This window comes from Rattus rattus, chromosome 6 (assembly GCF_011064425.1).
Source record: "Rattus rattus isolate New Zealand chromosome 6, Rrattus_CSIRO_v1, whole genome shotgun sequence".
NCBI classification, from domain to species: domain Eukaryota; kingdom Metazoa; phylum Chordata; class Mammalia; order Rodentia; family Muridae; genus Rattus; species Rattus rattus.
This window is the reverse complement of record NC_046159.1, coordinates 70,101,562-70,123,500: the sequence shown is the minus strand read 5'-3', so window position 1 is coordinate 70,123,500 and position 21,939 is coordinate 70,101,562. Positions and strand designations below refer to the sequence as shown.

At 37.4% G+C, this 21,939-nt stretch overlaps 1 pseudogene; it reads right to left on the bottom strand.

The window, feature by feature from the left end:
• The window catches only part of LOC116904341, a 142,370-nt pseudogene extending 134,061 nt beyond the window's left edge, over positions 1–8,309 (bottom strand).
• Between the last annotated feature and the right edge of the window lie 13,630 nt (positions 8,310–21,939).

Below are 21,939 nucleotides of genomic sequence, written 5' to 3'. Positions count from 1 at the left end.
TATGTTCAAAAGAGAGACATTCATAAAATAAATACTTTCTTTTACTTGTAAGGTAAGAAGAGTTGTCCATCAGGCAACACCACACCAGAGCCAACAACTCAGCATGTAGCAAGATGGTGGCTCTCGGTCCATGTCTATTTGATGTACTGCCTCTACAAAGGACATCTGCTAAGACAGGGAATGCACACACCACACATGTTCAAGTTTGTTAATGACAAGGAATGATAAATTTTAAGATTGCAATGCAGTATATTTATTATAGGTAAAAATACTATACAGACTCTAAAGTTTTTCATCTTCCAAACTGGAACTCTATCCTTCTTGAATATCAACACTTTACTCATGCTTCCGCCAATCATAGTTCTGGTTTATGTTTCTATGATTTGGTATAGTTTTGACATTTCATACACCTAAAATGGTATGGTAGCTGCCCTACTTTGCATAACATAATAGCATCAAGGTCAAAACATCTCAGAGTCACTCTCTTTTTGAAGGTTGAGTAAAACCCCCTTGTAGAAAAAAAAACATGTTTTGCTAATACATTCATATACACTTATGCAGCATCTACACCTTAAGTGTTTGCCAAAAATGTTGACATGAACACAGATGTGAAAATACCTCTTAAAAATCTTAAATCTTAAAAATATATATATGTGTGTGTATGTATGTATGTATACATACATACATATGTATGTGTATGTATGTATATATAGGAGGTAAGTTTGTATTACCTAACAATTGTGATATTAAATATCTCCTCAAGCATACACATATGCTTGTAGAAATGGCATTTCTCACTTTCCATATATATGGTAACACTCAGTTTCAGAGTGATGTCAATGCTCTGCTGGTCTTTTGCTGGGATTGTCATATTGTTCATCAGAGTGACTTCCTGATTGTCACCTCCCACTGGAAGTGTGCAAGGACTTCAGTTTTATAGTGTTATATCCAACTCTTTTTACATATTGACCATACTCTTTCTAAAGAATAGGTGGTGAATTTGTATTTACCTAAAAATTGGTGATGTTAAACATCTTTTCAATATACAACCTCTTTGTAAAAATGTCTATTCATAGCCAATTGCCAGTGTTTGAGCTGTGTTCTTAATTATGCCTCCTGAAAGTTAAGTCCATTCTCTAAGTCTCCACTCTTATTTTTCTGTCATTGTCTTGTGATACATGAAATCTAGTTTCTGTGAATCTGGTTAGTTGGGTTCTTCAACCTATTATTTTAGTGTTTCTTCGTATTGTTGTTATGTATATATGGATGTTGTTATGTGCATTTGAGTTCGGAAAATGGTGTCAGATCCTCTGAATTTGGAGTTACCGGTAGTTATAACTCACCTGCTGTAGGTAATAGCAACCACACTTAGATAAATAACAAGAGCAAGAATCCCTTTAAAATACTAAACTCTTAAGTTTGTAATTGACAGTTAATAGTAATATCAAACAAATACAGTGTCAGAAGTCGTTTGCCACCTGCCTTAGTGATTCATTTTTCCAGAATCATTTATTGTTGTTATTTTGTAATAGCGTCATACATTTACCTAGTAAATTTTAGTCATTTTCTCACCCAGTTATCTTCCTTCATTTCACTGGAAGACTTCTCATGTCTCCTACTTACATGTCTTCTTTTGGTCTATGGCTTACTAGATTTAATGTACTTTTCCTAAGTGACAATTAGTTTTCTATTGCTATGGAAAACAACTTGTCTAAAAGCAACATGAGGAGGAAAGGTTTATTTCAGCATACAGGTAGAGTCCATTATGATTGGAAATCAGAGCAGTAATTAAGGGCAGAAATGTGGAGACGAGAACTGAAGCAGAGGCTATGGAAGCGCCCTGCTTATTAGCTTTCACCTGATGGCCTGTTCAGCACCCTGTGCCAGGACTACCTCTACAAGATTGGCATTGGAGTTCACATATTTTAACCTGTCTTTGTGCAGCTTGTGTCCATTCTAAAAAAAATATTTGAATCTGAAGAATTGCAGAAATTAGATTCCAGGTACACCTTGGATTAGTAATACTGTTGGTGACAATGTATTTTATTATTATTTTAAGCCATCATACTTCCAAGAACTGTCAAGAAATGACAAATTAATGTTTTCTCTTGTTCTTTATGAACCTGTGCCCTTCTCTGTATTATACAGTCAGTTTCTAAGTTTTCTAGTCTTAGTGTTTAGTTTTGACTAGCTTAGACTTTAATATTGACGAAAAATGGAAGAAAGTGAAAAAAGAGCTGTTTGAATTTGAAATCTCTTGGAGGTTCCTTTAGCCAGATCATGGATCACTGCCACCCTGGAGGATGCACAGGATGCTATGCGTAAGTGCTAAAGCAGCAGTATTAGTGGTACAGCCATGGTGTCTGGGGTCAGTGTATTTTGCTTACTCTGGTTTCTGGAATTTATTGGTAAACTCCTTCTTGCAGCCATGCATAAGTGCTGATCCTGGAACTCTGAAATGGGTAGTTTTTATGCTGGAAGTTGAAATTATCATACTTAGTGGCTGTTCTTCCTCTAAGCCTTTTCTCCCTTCAAAGATTCAGAAAGATCTGTGTTTTCAATTTAGTTGCATTAGATTTAGCCAAAAGGATTTTTATCCACACATTGAAAAAAATTCCCGAGGCTGCCTAAACTCTGTATGTCCAGAAATCTCATCTCCAAAGAAATTTTCCAAATTGATTGTTGTCTTATTTCCTAAAGTCTTCTCATGTTTAAATTCTTTGTTGCAACAATTTTGTATATTTTATGATAAATATATAACTATCCATAAGTAACTATCCAAAGTAATTAATTTCTTAAACTGTATGTTGTAATGTTTTGTCCCTAATTTTCTACATTAAAATTAAAAGGTTTCATGAAGCCATTGTTTCTAATAGCTGAGTAGAACTAGAAAATATCATCCTGAGTGAAGTATCAAGGTGACAAAAGAACACACATGATATGTGCTCACCGATGAGTAGATATTAGGAAAAAAGCTCAGAATATGAATGATAGAATTTACAGACCATTAGAAACTCAAAAATAAGGAAGACCAAAGTGTTGGTGCCTCAGTTCTACTTAGAAGGGGAAACAAAATAATTATGGGAGGTAGAGGGTGGGAGGGACTTGAAAAGAAGAGAGGAAAGGAGAGGGAGGGGAGGGAGGGGGGGAGGGGGAGAGGGGGAGAGGGGGGGAGAGGGGAGGGAGAGGGGGGGAGAGGGGGAGAGGGGGGGGGGGGGGGGGGGGGGGGGGGGGGGGGGGGGGGGGGGGGGGAGGGGGGGGGGGGGGGGGGGAGAGGGAGGGGGGGGGGAGGGGGGGAGGGGGGGGGGGGGGAAGGGGGGGGAGGGGAGAGGGAGAGGGAGAGGGAGGGAGGGAGAGGGGAGAGGGAGAGGGAGAGGGAGAGGGAGAGGGAGAGGAGAGGAGAGGGAGAGGGAGAGGGAAGCAGGATCTGGTGTGTGGCTTCTGTCTCCAACCCGCAGAAAGGAGCAACGACTCGGCGTTCTTCTCAAAGCAGTATATTCAGGAACCTTACTTTCTACATGCAAGCAGCAATCTTTCTTTTTCTTTTTTCTCCCTCCTCCCTCAGCCCCCAAGCACACTCCCTTATATTCTCCCTCAACTCCGCCTTGTTGGGTGGGAGGAAACGGGAGAGATGTACAGAGGGTCAGGAAATTGAACAGAGGTGTGGAGCAATGGGGGATAAGGAACTGGGCGTAGTCAAAAGAAAGTCCCAGATACAAGGAAAGCAAGAGGCTCCCAGGACCCAACAGGGATGACATTAGCTGAAATACCCAACACAGGGGAGAGAGACCCTGTAGAGACCATATCTAGAGGACAGGCATGGCCCCCATTTGAGGAATGGGACCACCCACCATTCTCAAAATTTTAATCCAGAAGGAAATACAGGGACAAAGAGTGGAGCAGAAACTGAAGAAAAAGCCATCCAGAGGCTGCCCCACCTGAGGATCCATTCTATATGGTGCCACCAAACCCAGTCACTTTTGCTGATGCCAAGAAGTGCTTGCTGAAAGGAGCCTGATATGGATGTCTCCTGAGAGGCTTTGCCAGAGTCTTACCAATTCAGGTGCAGATGCTTGCATCCAAACATCAGACTGAGCACGGGAGCCAAGGTGGCCCCAAGCAGGCTGCCCGACTGGGCATGGGCAGCAAAGATGGAATTTAGATTTCAATAAGTAATAACTTGAGAATATCAGAGGAAGGTAAATTTGCCACACGGAGGTTAGGAAGTGTCCCAGCCATACAGCTGTTTTAGGAATATAAAAGTATAAAGACTGTGTGTATGTGTCTTTCATTCAGGAACCCAGAGCATGTGGTTGGGTAGCAAGGATCACCCCTACCCAGGAGACCATTTGAGTAGCATTAATTAAATACTGCTCCAGATGTCCTGGAGATAGAGTTTCAAGTGGTTTTGCAGTACAAGGTGTGCAACCGGGGTAGTGAACTTGAGTCTTCTGAAAGAACCGCAAGCTGTCCTAACCATTGAACCATCTATGAAGTATAACAACTCTTAAAATAATTTGGATTTAAGTTTAGACAGTATCCATATTACTTGAAAAGGTAATAATAATAGGTAGTTTCCTAAACAAGAATAATATATTCTGTAAGCTCAGGACACTGACTGGGTTTAAATGTATTTCATACTCTGATTAGCCTGATATTTCATTGCTTAAATTCCTGGATTTTCAATTTGTAATCAGATTTACTAAGAAGTTCAGTACTAAAAACACTGTCTATATAAAATGCCTCCCTTTATTTAAGTAAAATGATAATTACATAAACAAGACAAGCTAGTTTTTCTGGTGAAATATCTCTTTGATGATTTTCTTGTCTCAAAATAGTCACTAAGCTTATCAGTGAAACATGTCTCCTACCATTCCTCATACAGAAGTCTCTTCTGTTTTCTTATATTCTATCTTCTTACCTCCAGAATTTGGCTTTCCTCTAGTCGTTTAATATCTATTTATATAATACCAGTCACTGTTTTTTATGTTCTAGTTTCTGACTTAACTCACTGCCTCTTAGGTAATAAGCAAGTGGCCACACTCAGTCACTAGCAAATCTAATGATGGTAAATGAATATTACAGTTTACAAGTACAATTAAAATAAGGTTAATCAAATAATTCAATCTTGCCATAAAGCTCACTGTTTAGTATTGACCTTATAAATGAAAGGGTAGAAAACTCATTTGTTGAAAAGCCTTGAAGTATTATACATTCCTGGTATTCATTTTCGTTGCCTTGAGTCACTTCACGTGAAAAGAAATTTTTGGTACTACAAATGATTAGCCATTGTGAACGAGAAAAGAAGGGTTGACTGTAGAAATATTACTCATAGATAGATATTAGTAAGATTCTCAAATAAAAGTGTGTTATTCTAAAAATGATAGAACTGGTTTTAAAAATGATATGTTTCTCTAAATAGAAATTTATACATAACAATGCCCATAAACTTACCCTATTAGCTTATCTAATGAAATGGACTAAAAATAGTACCACAATATTAATGATGCTCAAAGCAGCAAAAACTGTAAAATTGTCGTTTCAGTTAAGTAGTTGTGACCTATCTATATTGTGATCTATTGATCGTATAATGCACTGAAAAGATAAAATGATGTTTATTTATGACCACAACCTACTTAGGATCACTAGAAGGAAATTTTGCCTTATATCCTTTACAAAATGCTTTCCTAGGCGCTGTCTCTATTTTGTCAGCTAATTCACAGAATCTATTGCATATAAATGGATTGCATTGCACTTAACAGTATGAATGACTCTAAAAACCTCATGAATGAAAAAGTAGGAGAAATTCATATAAATGATTTTACATTTGAATTTGGTACTGGTTTTGTTGCAGAAAAAAAGTATTTGACTTGAGAAACTTGAGGAGTGGATGGGTTATTTTGGTTCACAGATTCAAAGAACAACAAATCTTGATGGACTTAAGACAGCTTAACACATTATGCTCAGAGATATGAAACAGATAGTTATGAATGTTAGTTCTTAGTTCCCTTTCTTATTTTGACAGTCCAAGAAAGATCCCATCCAATGAAATGATCAAGTCCACATTTAGAGTGCTTCTACTTAATTAACTCAATCTAGAATCATTCTCAGATACATTCCCAGATTTGTCTTTCTATGATAGTCAAAATTAACCATTATAATATATTTACAAAAAATAAAAGTTGGATCTAAAATCTGAATAAAATAATAAATAGAAATAGAATTATGTGATTGTTTTTCATTTGTTCATAACAGCACTCTAGCTTTCTGGATATCTAAAAGGAGCCTCACCACATAAAATAGACCACGATAAGTCTATACTTAGTACTGTATGTTATTGGAACAGAAGAAAAATTATGAATTTGAGGGGAGCTAAAATACAAGAAAGTATTTCAATACAAAATATGACAGGATAAAAAGTAACAAAATATATTATAATCTCTGATGCCAGTGTACTGACTGGTTTCGTGTGTCACCTTGTCACAAACTGGAGTTATCACAGAGAAAGAAGCCTCCCTTGAAGAAATGCCTCCATGAGATCCAGCTGTAAGGCATTTTCTCAATTAATGATCATAGGTGAGAGGCCCCATTATGGGTGATGCCATCCCTGGGCTGGTAGGTCTAGCTTCTATAGAAATGCAAGCTGAGCAAGACAGCGGAAGCAAGTCAGTAAGCAGCACCCCTCCCTTGCCTCCGCATCTGCTCCTGCCCTGTGCAAGTTCCTGTCCTGACTTCCTTTGATGATGAACCGAAATGCGGAACTGTAAACTGAATAAAGATTTCTTCTCCAACTTGCTTCTTCATCACGATGTTTTGTGCAGGAATACAAACCCTGACTAAGCCAATCACTGTCCAATTTGTTTAATCAAAAATGTAGCTGCTTCTTTTTGATTAATTCACCTTAAAAGTTCTGGCTTCCTATATCATTTCCCATCAATTAAGGGATGTCTATGGTTAAAGTTTATAGAGTGATAACTTTTAGGTTAGTAAGGTGATGTTACAATATACATTCAGCCTCATTGATAACTTTTCTCTCTCTCTCTCTCTCTCTCTCTCTCTCTCTCTCTCTCTCTCTCACACACACACACACACACACACACACACACACACACACACACACACACACCAAATACAAACCCACAGCTTTTGTAGGGCTTTAAAGAATGGAGGCACCTGCAGACAGTGGGATATTACTCAGTGCTATGAAAAACAATCAAGGAATCACAAAATGTCATGTACAAGATTAAAACGGAATCGTGGAGTAAAAGGAACCAATGTGAAAAGGCAAGAGTATATTTCATCTGTAACAGTTTAACAGTCATGGCTGGGCAAACCAAGAATGGATCAGTAATGAGGCAGGAGAGAAGGCTTCTTGACTAAAAGCACTGACTGCCTTTGCAGAGGACCTACAGTACATCCACAGAAACAGCATGCTGGCTCAAAAACCTTTTTAATTCCAGTTCCAGTGTTCTCGTGTAGGGTTATGGGGTCTTGGTTCAGCTCTGCCACAGGGCTCAGCAGCTTAGGGAAGCGGGACGCAGGAAGCTTGATTGTGCTTACTCCGTACTTGCCAGGCAGGTCTGGTCTTAGGGAAGCCCTGGTACACCGCTTCAAGGGTGGGGAAACACCATGTGACCCAGGCCTGCGAGAGGCAGAGGTCATCAGGTTCTCGGGCTCTTTGGCATCCAGGTACTGCTAGAAGCCACGGAAGAGGTGAGAACCGAGTGGGGCCCTCGGGCTGGGCTGGATCTAGCCCAAGGCCAAGGGGGAAAAAGGAGGAGAATCCTTGGCTTGATGGTGGTGGGTTGTAGGCTTGCTGGTTGAGGTACCTGGGAGTGCAGAGAGTCCTTCTACATACGAGAAATTAGACTTTAGCTCTGTAGGCAAAGGGCTTCTCCATAGCAGATCCCTATGAACAGAGACAGTCCATGGATTTAAGACATTTATTGTCATGGCAGGAAGTGGATGAATATAACCTTACACCACTTCTCAGGGTGGGCCTGAGATTAAATGCCTTTTGAAGGGTGCAGTGTCTGAGAAGGAAAGTTTATTGGCCAAGCCTCCAGACCTTTAGTAGGTACCTCATTATAATGGAGATCTGTCTTGAGACTACATGACCTATGATCATGCCCTCTACCTGTTGAGGGGCTCGGGGCGTTATCCTTTATGTGACTGATGGCCACAAATCAATGGGGGGGCTGCGGCTAGTGACAGGGGCCTGATTTCTGGGAGTTAGGCGAAATGCTTGCCATAACTTTCAGGGTCAGCGGGGTTTCAAGCCTTTGTTTAACCAGGAACCAGGGGTCCATTCTTGGTCCTACAGTCTAAAAACAACTTTAGGTCTCCTAAGACATCGGGCATGCGTGTAATACCCTTCAACTCTAGGACAGATGGGATGTCACCGCACTCTCCGGGTATCACTCCCTCCCTGAGGTCTCTACAGGATTAGGGGCATCCTTTCCCACTTAGGCCAGGTAAGGCAGTTGTCTGCTACATATGTGCCAGGGGCTTAGGAGCAGCCAATGTATGTATGCTCTTTGGTTGGTGGGTTAGTCTCTGGGTGTTCCAATGAGTTCAGGTTAGAAGACATGGTTGGCCTTCCTACGGGGTTGCCATGCCCTTCAGTCCCTTCAATCCTTCTTCTAATTCTTCTGCAGAGGTAGGTCCACAACCTCAGTCCAACAGTTAGCTGTGAGAATCTGCATCTGTGTCAGACAGCTGCTGTTAGAGCCTCTCAGAGAACCGCCAACAACATAGCATCAGTAATAGTGTCAGGATTTGGCACCTGTCCATGGGATGTATTCCAAGTTGGGCTGTCATTGTTTGGCCAGTTGTTCAGTGTCTGTTCTATATTTGTCCTTTCATTTCTTTTAGACAGAAACAATTTTGGGTGGAAATGTTTGAAGGTGGGTTGGTGTGCCCATTCCTTTACTGCTAGTCCTGTCTAACAACTAGAGGTAGTCTCTTCAGGTTCCATATCCTCGCTATTGGTCATTTCAGCTAAAGTCACCCATATTGAGTCCTGGGATCCTCACCCATCCCAGGTCTCTGAAACTTTCTAGAGCTCCCTCCCCGTTGCTAACAGCTGTAGGGTTTCATTCATTCTTCTGACCTGCTGGAGCTCTCTCCTGTCTATCCCCAATCCTGATACTGAATCCCTTCCCACCTCCCATTTCCCACCTATATCCAACCATCCTGCTGCTTCCCATGATTATTTTATTCCCCCTTCTAAGTGGGATTGAAGCATCCTCACTTGGACCTTTCTTCTTAATTAACTTTTTAGAATCTGTGAGGTGTATTATAGGTATTTTGTACTTTTTGGCTATTATCCACTTATCAGTGAGTATATACCATGCCTGTCTTTTAGAACTGGGTTATCTCACTCAGGAAAATATTTTTTAGTTCCATCCATTTATCCATTTCTCTAAGAATTTCATGAAGTCATTGTTTTTTTTTGATGTCATTGTTTTTAATAGCTGAGTAGTACTGAATTGTGTCAATGTACCACAATTTCTCAATCCATTCTTCAGTCAAAAGATATCTAGATTGTTTCCAGTTTCTGGCTATTGTAAATAAAGTTTCCCTGAACATAGATGAGCATGTGTCCTTGTGGGATGATGGAACATCATCTGGGTTTATGCCCAGAAGTAGTATAGTTGGGTCTTGAAGTAGAACTTTACCCAATCTTTTGTTGATCTTAGAGCCTGAGCAATCAGTGTTCTGTACAGGAACATTTCCCTTGGCCAATGTGTTCTACGATATTTTCTATTTTCTCTTCTATTAGATTCATTGTATCTGGTTGTATGTTGAGGTCATTGATCCACTTCAACTTAAGCTATGTGCTGGGTGATGAATATGGATCAATTTGCATTCTTCTACATGAAGACTGCCAGTTAGAGCAGCACTGTTTGTTGAAGATACTTTCTTTTTTCTATTATATGGTTTTTGGCTTCTTTGTCAAATATCAAGTATCCATAGGTATTTGGGCTAATTCCTGGGTCTTTGATTCTAATCTATTGATTGACCAGTCTGTAGGCATAATATTTTTGCAACCTAATTTTAATATATGTCCAATCTTTCCTCCTGCCCACCACTCACCAGAGGTAGTAGTAGAAGAAAAAAATTTATTAAGATATGAGAAAATGGACCTGTTTAACAATAGTTCCTTGGGGACAAACTTGATCTCCTTTACAAGCAGTTAAGTCCAATAGCAAACACCAATTATGACTTAGCAGTTACAAATTAGTCCTCTAGGCAGGCATATATCACAAAGGATATAGCAGCCACATTCCAGTCCTTTCAGCAGGCATACACTAGGCAGGAACCAATAGCTATAGTTCAATCATGAAGAAACCACAAGGAACAAGAAATACCAACCAGTCTGAATAGAGTTCAAGGAAGCAGAAAACTGCCTCTGGAACCTCACAATCAGTTCCTTGGCCAGTTTTATTCAGTGTCTGTGACATTACAACCACTTGAGCTCAACAATGCTATTTAAGTCAAAACAATAAAGGCATGCCTTAGAGAAGACTAGCAAGGAGGAGCAAATCAAACTAATAGTCAGTGCTCTTATCGCCAACTGTCTATGGGGGTCTATTTATACTCCTACATTCTATGTTGTTTCATGTGTATACTACAGGACAACAGACTTTCATGTGTCTATTTTATCAAGACATCCTTTCACTTATGTAACCTAGCAAAACATCTTTTGACATAACTGACTTTATAACCAAATCAGTAGTTTCTACCTCATATCAAGGTTTCTAAATTGTCCTTTTCTCTAACATTAACAATCAACACACCATAAAAGTCACAGAACCATAACATTTTAAATAAGTGGTTTATGTTCAATATACCCAAACAATAGTCTAGCACCTGCCTGTCTGTGAACCAATACCATGCAGATTTTATCACTATTGCTCTGTAGAAAAGCTTAGGTCAGGGATGGTGAAGCTTCCCAAACTTCTTTTAGTGTTTAGAATTGTTTCAGCTATTCTTTTTTTTCTTTTCTTTTTCTCCATATGAAGTTGAGAATTGTTCTTTCCATGTATCTGAAGAATTGTATTGAAATTTTGATTTGAAGTAAATTGAATCTTTAGATTGTTTTGGGTAAGATGTCCATTTTCCCCATCAATCCTACCTATCCAAGAGCATGGGAGATCTGGCCATCTTTTGAGGTCCTCTTTGATTTATTTCTTCAGGGATTTGAAGTTCTTGTCATACAGATTTTTCACTTGCTTTGTTAGAGTTACAGCAGGATATTGTATATTATTTGTGGCTATTGTAAAGGGCATTGCTCCCCTTATTTATTTCTCAGCCCATTTAGTGTTTATATAAAGGAAGACTACTAATTGCTTTGAATTAATATGATATCTAGCCTCTTTATTGAAGCTATTTATTAGCTGTCAGAGTTATCTTGTAGCATTTTTTGTGTTGCTTATATCTACTATGATATCACCTCTGAATAATTATACATTAACTTCTTCTTTTTCAATTTGTTTCTCCTTGATCAATGTTTGTTGTCTTACTGTTCTAACAAGGAACTTCAAGTACACTATTGAATAGATATGGAGTGGGCAGTCTTTTCTTATCCCTTATTTTAGTGGAATTGCTTCAATTTTCTGTGTCTAGTTTCATGTTAAGTACTGCTTTGATGTGTATTGTTTTTGTTATGTTTAGGTACCTGCCATGAATTTCTGATCTCTTCAAGAATTTTAGCATAAAGGGGTGTTGAATTTTTTTTCAAGGATTTTTCAGCATCTAATAATTTTTTGCTTTAAGTTTATATAGTCGATTATGTTGATGAATTTTAATATATTGAACCATCTATGCATCCTTTGAATAACCCCTTATGGTGAGTAACATTTTTCATGTGTTTGAATTCAGTTTGCTACCATTTTATTGACTATTTTTACATTGATGTTCATAAGCAAAATTAGTCTGAATTTCTATTTCTTTGTTCAGTATTATTGTGGGTTAGGTTAGATATCACAGTAACAGTGGCCTCAAAGAATGATTTAGGTCATGTTCCTTCTGGTTTTATTTTGTGCAAGAGTTTGAGCAATACTAGTATTAAATCCTCTTTGAAGGTCTAGTAGGATTCTGAATTAAAACAATTTGGCTGTGAGTTTTTATTGACTGGGGAGATTTTAATAATTACTTTTAATTTCCTATGAGTGATGGAACTCTAGACAGTTTATCTGATCTTGATTTTACTTTGGTACCTGGTATCTGTGTAGGAAATCATCCATTTCATCTAGTTTTTCCAGTTTTGTTGAATATAGGCTTTTGTAGTAAGTTCTGATAATGTTTTTAACTTCCTAAGTTTCTCTTGTTATGTTACACTTTTCATTTCTGATTTTGTTTATTTGAATACTATCTCTATGCCTTTTAGTTAGTTTGGTGAAGGGTATACCTATAATGTACATTTTCTCACAGAACCAGCTCTTGATTTTGTTGATTTGTATTGTATCTTTGTTTATAATTGGTTGACTTCAGCCCTTAGTTTGACTATTTCCTGTCATCTATTCTTCTTGAGTTTAATCTTTTTTTTTGTTCTAGAGCTAACATGTATGTTATTAAGTTGCTAGTATAGGATGCCAATGATTTCTTTTTACAGGCATTTAGTACCATGAACTTTTCTCTCATTACTGCTTTCATTGTGTCTTAATAAGTTTGAATATGTTGTACACTCATTTTCATTGAACTGTGGAAAGTTTAATTTCTTTCTTTCTTCCCTGACCAAGTTATCATTGAGTATTAGTTGCTCAATTTCTGTTGCTTTTGTTTATTTTTAAGTCTAGTCATAGTTCATAGTGTCTAATACAATGAAAGGATTATTTCAATCTTCTTATGTCAGTTGAAGCTTGCTCTTTGTTTGATTATATGGTCAATTTTGGAGAAGGTTCTGTGAGGTGTTAAGAGGTAAGTATATTGTTTTGTTCAGGGTGAAATGTTCTGTAGATATCTGTTAAATCCATTTAGCTCATAACTTTTTTTTGCTTTTATTATTGTTTTATTGGATATTTTATCTATTTACATTTAATATATTATCCACTCTCCCGATTTCCCCTCCAGAAACCTCCTATCCCCTTTCCCCTACTTCTATGAGGGTGCAGCCCCACCCACCCTCTCCTACCTCCTCACCCTGGCATTCACGTACACTGGGGCATTGAGCCTTCATAAGATCAGGGGCCTCTCCTCCCACTGATTTTCAAGAAGGCCATCCTCTTTTACATATGTGCCTGGGGCCTTGGGTGGCTCCATGTGTACTCTATGGTTGGTGGTTTAGTCCCTGAGAGCTAGGGGGTTCTGATTGGTTGATATTGTTGTTCTTCCCATGGGATAGCAAATTCCACCAGCTCCTTCAGTATTTTCTCTAACTCCTCCAGTCCAATGGTTGGCTTGAGCTCCACCTCTGTATTTGTCAGGGTCTGGAGAGCTTCTTAGGAGACAGCTATATCAGGCTCCTGTCAGCAAGCACTTATTTGCCCCTGCAATAGTGTCCAGGTTTGGTGTCTGTATGTGAAATGGATCTGCAGGTAGGCCAGTCTCTGAATGGCCTTTCCTATAGTCTCTTCTACACACTTTTTCTCCATATGTCCTCCTTTGAGAGTATTTTGTTCCCCTTTCGAAGGACTGAAGCATCCACTTTGGTCTCCCTTCTTCTTGAGCTTCATGTGGCCTGTGAATTGTGTCTTGAGTATTCTGAACCTTTGGGCTAAGACCTTTACCAATCCTACATCCAATAAAGGACTAATATCCAGTATATATAAAGAACCCCAAAAGTTAGACTCCAGAGAGCCAAATAACCCTATTAAAAATGGGGTACAAAGCTAAACAAAGAATTCTCAATTGAAGAATATCAAATGGCTGAGAAGTACCTAAAGAGAAGTTCAACATCCTTAGTCATCAGGGAAATACAAATCAAAACAAATCTGAGACTCTACCTCACACCAGTCAGAATGTCAACACTCAGGTGACAGCAGATTCTAGTGAGGTTGTGAAATAGAAACACTCCTCCATTGTTGGTGGGATTGTAAACTGGTACAATCACTTTGGAAATCAATCTGTCAGTTTCTCAGAAAATTGGACATAGTACTACCTGAGGACCCAGCTATACAACTCCTGGGCAAATACCACAGTTTATAATAAGGACACATGTTCACTATGTTCATAGCAGCCTTATTTATAATAACCAGAATCTGGAAATAACCTAGTTATCCTTCAACCGAGCAATGGATACAGAAAATGTGGTACATTTACACAATGGAGTACTACTCAGCTATTAAAAACAATGACTTCATGAAGTTCTCAGGTAAATGGTTAGGACTAGAAATTACGATCCTGAGTGAGGTAACCCCGTCACAAATACATGTGGTATACACTCACTGATAAGTAGATATTAGCCCAAACTCTTGGCTCATAACTTCTGTTAATTTCATTCTATTTCTGTTTAGTTTCTGGTTCAATGACCAATCCACTGGTTAGGATGGGGTGTGGGATTCAATGTGTGTTTTGAGCTTTAGTAAAGTTCATTTTACAAATATGGATACCCTTGCATTTGAGACATAGATGTTCAGAATGTAGTCTTTATCTTGGCCGATTTTTTATTTTGTTGATTATGACATGGTCTTCCCCATCATTTTTATTACATTTGGTTGAAAGTATTTTTTTTGAATATTAGAATGACTGCTACAGCTTGTTTCTTGGAAAACTTTTTCCCCAGCACTTTACTCTGCGGTAGTGTCTCTCTTTGTTGCTGAAGTGTCTTTCTTGTTTGCAGCAGAATGCTGGATCCTGTTTTCATACCTAGTGTATTAGACTGTATTTTTATTGAGGAATCGAGTCCATTGATGTTGAGCAATAATAATGATTGTTAGTTCTTTTTATTTTGTTATTGGTGGTGATATAATGTATATGTGTAATCCTCTTCTTTTCTATATGGTGTGACATGATTAATTTCTTGTTTTTTACTTGTCTGCAGTTTCCCTCCTTGTTTTGGAGTTTTCCTTCTAGTGTCCTCTCTAGGGCTAGAATACTAGAAAATACTTTTTAAATTTAAATGTGTCTTGGAACATCTTGGTTTCTCTATCTATAGTGATTGAGAATTTTGCTGGCTATATTTGTCCTCAATGGCATTTGTGTTCTCTTTGGGTTTATAAGACATCTGTCGACACAGCCAGAATATGGCAAATACATAGGTGAATGCCAGCAGCAAACTACTGAACTGAGAAGGGACCCCCGTTGAAGGAATAAGAGAAAGGTCTGAAAGAGTTTGAAGGGGCTCGAGACCCCATATGAACAACAATGCCAACCAACCAGAGCTTCCAGGGACTAAGCCACTACTCAAAGACTATACATGAACTGACTCTGGGCTCCAACTGCATAGGTAGCAATGAATAGCCTAGTAAGGGCACCTGTGGAAGGGGAAGCCCTTGGTCCTGCCAAGACTGAACCCCCAATGAACGGGATTGTTGGAGGGAGGGTGGTAATGGGAGGAGGATGGGGAGGGGAACACCCATACAGAAGGGAAGGGGAGGGGTTAGAGGTATGTTGGCCTGGAAACTGGGAAAGGTAATAACAATTGAAATGTAAATAAGAAATACTCAATTTAATAAAGATGGAGAAAAAAAGACATCTGTCCAGGATCTTTTGGCTTTTAAAGTATTTTTTGAGAAGTGAAGTGTAGTTCTGCTAGGTCTGCCTTTTTATGTTACTTGGCTTTTTTCTCTTGAAAGTTTTAATACATTTTGTTGATGTTGCTGTTGTTGTTGTTGTTGTTGTACACATTTAGTGGCTTGATTATTATGTGACTAAAGGATTTGCTTTTATAGTCCAATATATGTGGAGTCCTTCAGGTTTCTAATACGTTTATGGCCATATCGTTCTTTAGGTTAATGTAGCTTTCTTTTATGATATTTGAGGATGCTTTCTGGCCCTTTTAACTGGGAATCTGCACCCTTTTCTCTTTGTATTATTCTTAGTTTTTTTCTCATCATTGCATCCTTAATTCCTGGATATTTTGAGTTAAAAACTTTTTCCACTTGCAATTTTCTTCGACAGGTTTATCAGTACCTTCGATGATATTGTCTATGCTTGAGTTGCTTTCTTCCAACTCTTGCATTATCTAGTGGTGATTGCATCTGTATTTCCTGTTCTCTTTCCTAGGTTCCCATTTGCATATGCCATTTCTTTATCATTTCCATTTTCAATTTTAGGCCTTGAAATATTTTGTTCAGTTCTATCACCTATTTGATTGTATTTTCCTGTATTTCTTTAAGGGATTTATTTCTCTTTAAGGGTTTGACTGTATTTTCCTGCATTTCTTCAAAGGAATTATTCTGTCCTCCTTAAAGGCCTCTATCATCTTCATGAGATAGGATTTAAGTCATAATCTTGATCTTCAGTATTATTAGAGTATCTAGAGCTTTGTGTGGTAGGAGACCTGGGTTCTTATGGCATTGGCTTCTGTTAGTTATGCTCTTGTGCTTGCCTTTCACCATCTGTTTGCCTTAGGTTATAACCAGCCTGGGTGTTTTTGAATGGAGTAGGCCTCTTTTGATACAGATAGAGCTAACTGTGTATCCTGGCTTAGAGCTGAACTCCCGGGAGGTGGGAATTACACTGTATTGTCTCTTGTTAGGGCAGTCCTGCTGTGTCCCTGGTTAACTCGTATGTGCCAGATTAGAACAGTCTTCCTAGGAGACAGGCAGGGGTGTGTGTTGGGTAATAGGCATGCTGATCAGCCACAGATACAGGTCAACATACAGACTAGGAGGGCATTAGAACTCCAGCACGGTTGGACAGATACCAAGTCTGATGGGCGCTATGGGCGTCCAAGCTGGTGAGTATATTGGGGCGGGAGTTTTACCTGTGTCCTTGGTTGATGCTGACCTCCTGGAAGACATGTAGTGTGTAGAGTGGGGGAACAGGCGGGCCAATCTACCAAGGGTACATATAGAATATCAGAAGGGTCAAGCAATGACTAAATAGTTAAATAGAATTGAGTTGTGAAGCAATGTGATCCTATAATATATTTTTTGCTGGTATAGTACAGAAATCTTTTCAGTGTTGTCTACAGTGGAAAAGTACTAAATACACCAAAAAAATGGATCTGACAATATAGAGAAAATGAGAATCCAGGTGAAAGCATACTTTGAGATTCTCTATGTTCAGGGTTCATCAATACTGAAGAAAAAGCTGAAAGGAAACACTTGATCCCATTGACAATACTCTCCTTAACAGAACAAATGAACTGGGGATGGATATTGTGATTCACTGTAAAATAATTCCACTGACTCTACTGAGTATTCATTATTGGAAATGTTAGGTTTATATTGTTAATGATAGTCAAACATACTTTTTCCTTTTTGCAATTTGTTAAAATCAAGTTACATGTGATATTTTTCTTAATTCTTAACATTTTCAGTATTTAATTTTTCACATTTTAACTGCTTTCTCTACATTGTATCATATGATCATATTCTTTTTTTAAACTATTGTTCCAGTAAGAAGGCTAAACAAGTAAGGATTGTTACCCTGACTATCTGAGTGCTGTATTTAAGATTCACATGATGGAAAACAAGATTCAACATCTTCAAGTTTTCCTCTGATATCCACACCTGTGCCTTGGATGCACAAGTGCACATACATACGCACAGACAGAAATAAATACATACTTAAAAAATATATTTTATATAAAAAAAATCTCATTATTACTATTATCGTATTGAGTTGTATATTTGTAATACATTTAGATTTCTTCTTTATCATTTCATTCTCTTTATGTAAAGTAAGCTTTTTAATATTAAGTTTATTATTTTATGTATAAATGTGTGTGTGCTTGTATATTTGTTGAATCTGTTAATGCAGGTACTCCTGGAAGCCAGAAAAGGGTGCTGGATCCTTGGAGGATGGTAAGACAGGCTGTTGTGAACTATCCAGTATGGATTCTGGGAAGTAAATTTGGTCATTCTGCAATAGCAACAGCCATGTTTAAGCATTGGGTCAGCTCCTTGGCCCCCATTAGGTAAACTTTAATTCCTAGTGTCTGAAACTTTACTTTTGTCTTCTTGGATCACTGCTGCCATATCTAAAGGTTTGAGTTCAGTTTCATTTCATTTCAAGCAGATTGCAGTCTGTAAACTTACTGGTTCTTTTGCCTATAACTTACAGATAGTCATCATTTCAGGACAGACATAAACAGAACTTGCCTCATCTCTCTTTGAACTTTTAGAAGTTTTCTGGCTGTCTATTGACTGGAAATTTAATTAATTGTTCTATTTAAATCCTATAAGAGCATTTTACAAACAAAATGTTGTGTCATTGTACTACTATAATCTATTTCAATCAAATCAATTTGTATTCTGAAAGTTCTTGCTTTATGTAAACATATTTCTTTTGTAGTATCCTTTTATATTATTATAGCCAGTAGAGGACTTAGTTTAGTATATTGATTTTTGTTCCCAAGAATTGCTGAGTTATTGTGGTTTCATCTGTAAATTCAATTGAATTTCCTATATAATTAGTTGTATCATTTTTAATAATGTCAGCTCTTTATATATTCATTTATTTCATATTTAAAATGTATTTGCCTGACTGTCTCATTCTTTGTTCTGTATCCACTTCTGTCTATTCCCCCAACTATAAAACACAAGATATAATTATTTTATCTTGGAGAGTTTCATAAAGTTTGTTTGCATGTATTTATATTTATTCATCTTTTTTTGGTCCAAAATTTCTTTTATTAGTATTGAACAGTAATATTTTATTGTGATGTGAGTTAATTGCAAATGATCTAAGTGAAGGAAAGAATGGTGATAGTATATTATAGATAAACTAACACTCATAATTGTCATAACCATAAAATTTTAGTTTATGTTTAGTACAACTGAAATTATTTCACAGATAATAATGTTATGATATAATAAAAATGACCAAGAGAATTGGGAGCATAAGAGCTAGAAAGTCATGGTAGAAGCATGGTTTCTAAATGTTTTTGACATTGCTTGGTATGCATTAATTTTATAATATTAATGTTATCTAAAATGTCTTCAACCAGTATTTCAACACTTTTGTTACTTGCTGTTTCAGTATAAACTCACCACAAGCAAATAAATGGAAATACACTTAACATTTTATATCAATATTTTCAATGATATGAAACACATTTTCTGTAGTCTTTTTGATTTCTGAAACTTGACTAGAGTTAACCAGAAACCAGATATTAGAGTCAGAATATAGGACTATATGCAGGCTATTAGGTTTAAATCTTCATATCCCATAACTTCCCATATTCTTTCACATTTTCCTTTTCATTGTAAAATTTCATTACTTCATTACTTTACTTCATTAAAATCACTGAATCCAAATCAGCTTGTCTTCAATTTTTAATTAATAGAAACAGGCAAAGGTATTTTTCAACTCCTTGCCATTATCTCTAACCAAAATTAGTATACAAACTAATTGTCATAGAACAAAAGTTTAAAAATGTTTATTTGATATATCTTGATTTTTTTCATTTGATGCTATAGTTATTTTCTGTAGTTGTTTTTTGTTTTGTTTTGGGTTTTTGTTTTTGTTTTGTTTTGTTTTGTTTTTTTGATGGTTGGTGTTGTTTGTTTCTCTCTCTCTCTCTCTCTCTCTCTCTGTGTGTGTGTGTGTGTGTGTGTGTGTGTGTGTGTGTGTGTGTGTGTGTGTACCTGCAGAAGTTGGCAGAGGGCACCGAATCCTATGGAGCTGTAGTTACAGGTATTTGTGAACTACCTGTTCCATGATTTGGGAACCGAATCTTCAATCTCTGTAAAACCTAAAAACACTAAAAACATACATATCTGCTAAGCCATCTCTCCTTTCTCCAGCCTTAGCACTGCATCTATTATGACATTTTAATGTAAATGTCTAATGACTTTAAGTTTATACTCCTACATCATATCCCTCTCTGTAAACCCTGTCTGCCTCCTTCCCCCCCCCTTAGTCTTCATCCTGCTAAAGTGCCCAAAAGTATACAATATCTGGCTTTGTCTTTAATAAAATGACTGTATTCATTTAATATAATTTCTGCTTATATCCGTCCGTCTGTAAGTTATAATGAATTTGTTCATTTTAGTCCTAATAAGATTTCATTCTGGGTATATGTTCGCTTTCTTCAATTGTCTCACTGTTGATAGATTTTTTTTAAGATTTTATTAATTTTATTTATATGAGTATACTATAGGTATCTTCACACACACCAGAAGAGGACATCAGATTCATTACAGATGGTTGGGAGCCACCATGTGGTTTCTGGGATTTGAACTCAGGACCTATGGAAGAGCAGTCAGTGCTCTTAACCACTGAGCCATCTCTCCAGCCCCTAAAAGCATACACATTTTCCTCTTGAAGGATGATTTTTTTTCCAGAGCTGAGGATCGAACCCAGGGCCTAGTGCTTGCTAGGCAAGCACTCTACCACTAAGCTAAATCCCCAACCCCTTGATAGATTTTTATATTGGTTCCATAACATAGATCTCAACAATAGTTCAATAGATGTAAATAACTCTGTGCCATGTCTGTTTTTGAGTCTCTGGAGTAATAACTGTGGTATAGAGTAAATGCTGTACATATTTGTTTGTTTGTTTGTTTTCTTTTTTGAGAAACGTGTATGATTTCTACACTGGGTGCATGAACTTGTTTTCCACTACCAATGTCTTCTTCACATCCTTACCACCATTTGTTACATATCTTCATAAAGACTTACATTCTAATTAAAATTATTGCACATCTTTTGGATATTTAATTTCTATTTTGTTGATGGCTAATGATCTTTGCTTAGTCACTGTCCTTTTCTGTGAAGATATAGCATACCAAAGCAACATTAGTAAGGAAAAGCATTTAACTGGGGACTTGCTTACGATTTTAAAGGCTTAATCCATTACCACCATGGCAGGAAGCATAGCCACATGCAGGCACGCATCGCAGCAGTAGCTGAGAACTCCATCCTAATTCATAGGCAGAGAGAAATAGAAGCTGAGCAAGGAATGGACTTTTGGAACATCAATACCAATTCCCAGTGACATACTTACACCACTTTCAAAAAATTTCACTTTCATTTGGAATAACAAAAAACCCAGGATAGTGAAAACTGTTCTCAACAATATAAGAACTTCTGGTTGAATCACCATCCCTGATGCAATCATCATAAAAACTACATGATATTGGTACAGAGAAAGGTAGGTATACCAATAGAATAGAATTGATGGAATATTGACACTGGCCTCTTTGCATACATGTATGCAAACAAATGTTCACCTCCCCTCTCCACACACACACACACATATATACATACATATGTACATACACACACAGACACAGACACACACACAGACACACACACACACACAGAGTGATTTGAAGTCAAAACAGGACAACCAAACATATCATAGTGCAAGGATTAGGAGAAAGAAATTACATTGTTTAACTGAGGGTACCTAAGCTACATTTTAATAAAAAATAAAAGGAAAATCAGTGGTCACAGACTGACACATGAAACTTCAAATCTTTCAGTATCTTGTATTTTCCACTCTTAGTTAATGATTCCTTTATGTACCTTTTCGGTCATTTCAGAAAATTATACAAGCATTATTCATGATATTTTGCTTGTACATGTTTTAGTAATCATACAATTTCGAGATATTGTATAAAAACACAATATACAGTATTTGAAAATGTGAAATAAAATGTATAATGTGCAAAAAATTGAAGAACCAGAAATGAATGCACACAGCTATGGTCATTTGTACCTTGACAAAAGAGCTAAAACCATCCGATGGGGAAAAAAACCCAGCATTTTCAAGAAATGGTGTTGGTTCAGCTAGAGGTCTGCATAAAGAAGAATGCAAATTTATCCATTATTATCTATTTGTACAAAGAACAAGTACAAGTGGATCAAGGACCTCAA